A 2990-nucleotide genomic window follows, 5' to 3' on the forward strand; every position below is an offset into this window, starting at 1 on the left:
TGAGGGGAAGCAGCCTGAGGGACGAGGTCACAGGGGCTGTCACAGCTGTGCCCACACCACCCAGTCCTGGGGCTCTGGCTGCTCTGCCCTCCCTGCAGCACCTGGGGCTTTACCCAGACCCACAGCAGGACCTGGGCAGGGCAGGGCCCAAAAACACATGAAAACAGCCCACTTCCTTTCTTCTCTCTCAGAACTGCTGTCTGCAGGGTGATCACTGACCCAAGCCAGGGGACAGCACAGCTCCTTCTCATGACCCACAGCAGGTGCTGCCACAAAGAGCACCGTGGCCATGCCATCCTGGAGGCTGCTCCCCCGTGCCAGGGCCTCAGCACAGACAATGGCAGGGCAGGGACCACCTGCACCTGTTCCTGTCCCTGCTGAGTGACATGTGCTACATTTGCCTGGGCATCCCTGAAGCTCTACAAAAGGGCTGCACCCCTGGGAGCATCCAGTGCTCACCCCACGGCAGGGAGGGGGCTGCTGGGGTCCTTCCTGGGGGTCCCTTGGGAGCAGAGCCACTCACCAGGCAGATGCTGGTTAGACCCACAGCACCGGGAGACAGGCGGCCAGCGCACTCTTTGTCCTCGGTGGTTTCTCTCCCGGCACACAGGCTGCCTCCCAGCCTTTGTACGCTCAACAAAAAGGGGGAACAGCGTTCCCAGCTGCATCGCTAATCAGGCAGCACTGGCAGCCACTGCCGCAGCCACGTGTGCCCCACTCAGGGCCACAATAGGCAGCAGTGGGGCAGGGAGACAGGACTTTTGTGGGCTGGGGAGAGGACCGCAGCATCCGCCCTGCACTGATGCCCCCAGCCCGTGTGGAATGCCATTGTGGTTTGCTCCCTTTTCCCCAAGAAGCCTCCAGCCCGATGCCGTGAGAAGGAAGTGGCTGCCGAGTGTCTCCTCGCTCCTGATTCCCACCCAACACGCCTTTCCTGACTCAGCCCGGGCTTGCTCCCCTTGGCCAGGCGTGTTTGGGGCAGCGGCATGCATGAGCCGTGACAGGGAAGGGAGAGCTGCTGGCCAGGCACGCTAGGATGCTGCTCTGGGATCGCACGCTAGGATGCTGCTGTGACACCAGGCTGCAGAAAGATGAGAACATCACCTTGGAAGGGCCAGATGGCAGAAAGGGAAATGCATCTCAACACTCCCCAAGCCAGAAGTCCTCTCTGAGCCACCCAAGCAGGAGCTGGATGCAGTTTCCCCGATGTCCCCCCAGCCATGAGCCCCCGCGTCCCTGCCAGGGCTCCGGGGAGTTCCAGGCAGGGAGGAAGGCGTTCACTGAAACTCCCAGCCACTCCTTCCCTCCTCGAGACGCAATCTCGTCCGACACACTCCCGCGCAGGGACCTGCACAGCAAGTTTCACGGTCGCCTGCTCTCCCTGCTCTGCTCCCTGATGCCAGCAGTAGGGCTGTGCTCTCACGTCACTTTGGCACAGGAACTGGTGGCTGTCGCCTCCTTGGGCACACCATGTTGGGGTACCCCATGCCCTGGCTGTGCCCAGCCAGGAAGGGATGATGCCGTGCCAGGGAACAGGAGCTGCTGGCAGCGATTCCGAGCAGCCAGGCCGCCTCCTACGCAGGGCAAATGAGAGCTGACCAGCGTGATGGCTCCTCGCTGGACACAAGTTTTCCACAGAATAAGGAAATTTAGGGGGTTTCCAAATCTCTCTGCAGTGCCTTCCTTTATGGACAACACTGGAATGTGTCAAGAGGAAAACAATCCCGGATCTACCTGAGTCACAGCCAGGACATGCCACCAGGCTCTCCCCAGAGCAGTTTTTCAGGCCCTCTTGCTGCAGGAACCCCATGTCTTAACAACAAAGTGGACCCAGACTGGTTATGAGGGGTCACCCAGGCCAGGAGGGTGCATGGGGTGCAAGCATCTGGCTTGCCCCAAAGCAGGGGAATGACACAGCTCAAGAGATCTTACAGGGTAGAGCCAGAGGTAGTGGGGCAGGATCTTAGCTGGGCTGCCAGGTGGGACATGGTTCCAAGACCAGCTGGGGGCTCAGATGGGTTGCAGCCCCCTCAGCACAGGATGCACAGCTCACTTATCACCCTTTTCTGGCCCCAAATTCACAGCCTGATGGCCTGCATGGCCCAGCCCATGGCAAAGGTGAAGGGCTGAGCCACAGCTCGTCAGTGGGCAAAGTCCAGGGCTGATTCAGGTGCTGTGGGAACACTCAGCTGTAGGAACACATCCTGACTGGGATGGGGCAGTGAACAGGGGTCCCCCAGTGCCAGAGTGCCAGCCTTGGGGTGTAGGAATACACTGTCATGTGCCCACACTTTCCTGTAATTGCCCTAAGTTTAGCTCTGGCACTCGCTGACCAGACAATTTGCATCTCACAGGCTGGCTGGAAACCACACGACTTAGGGATAGACACACTTCCCAGCCCTTGTCTGACGCTCTTTATATTCCTCTCTGGGAAAATTAACAGGTGCTGGGGTGGCCCCAGTCCTGTGAGCCCCCCAGCACCCCCAGCACGGCAGCTCACTGAGTACCACCCACCCCTGTCACTCCAAAAAGGTGCCTCAGGTGCCAGTGGCACCAGCCCCAGCAGAGATGTGGTTAGTGGCGAGCCAGGCTAATGGCTTTGGATGCAACTCCCCGGTGGTGTGGGAAAGGCCCAGGCCAGCGGGATCTCCCTGGAAGCAGGGCTGGCCCTGGGGAGTCCCGCAGCGAGCGCTGGGGTACCCAACCCGGAGCACCTGACACAGGGCATCCCGCAGGGGGGACACACAGGGACACCGCACACAGAAACACCCCCTGCGCAAGGTGACACACACATGCAAACACGAGTGACACCGGGGGCTGCGAGACAAGAGCGAGCCATGCGCACACCCGCACCCCGCAGCCGGGGGGCGGCACCGAGGGGCTGCGCACCCCCCCCACCGACAGCGGTTGTGCAACGCCGCGGGGGAACGGGCACGGCGGAGCTCAGCTCGGCCCGGCCCGGCCCGGCCCGGCCTGCCGGGGGGGCGATG

Source organism: Parus major, chromosome 19 (genome assembly GCF_001522545.3).
Source record: "Parus major isolate Abel chromosome 19, Parus_major1.1, whole genome shotgun sequence".
Classification (NCBI taxonomy): Eukaryota; Metazoa; Chordata; class Aves; order Passeriformes; family Paridae; genus Parus; species Parus major.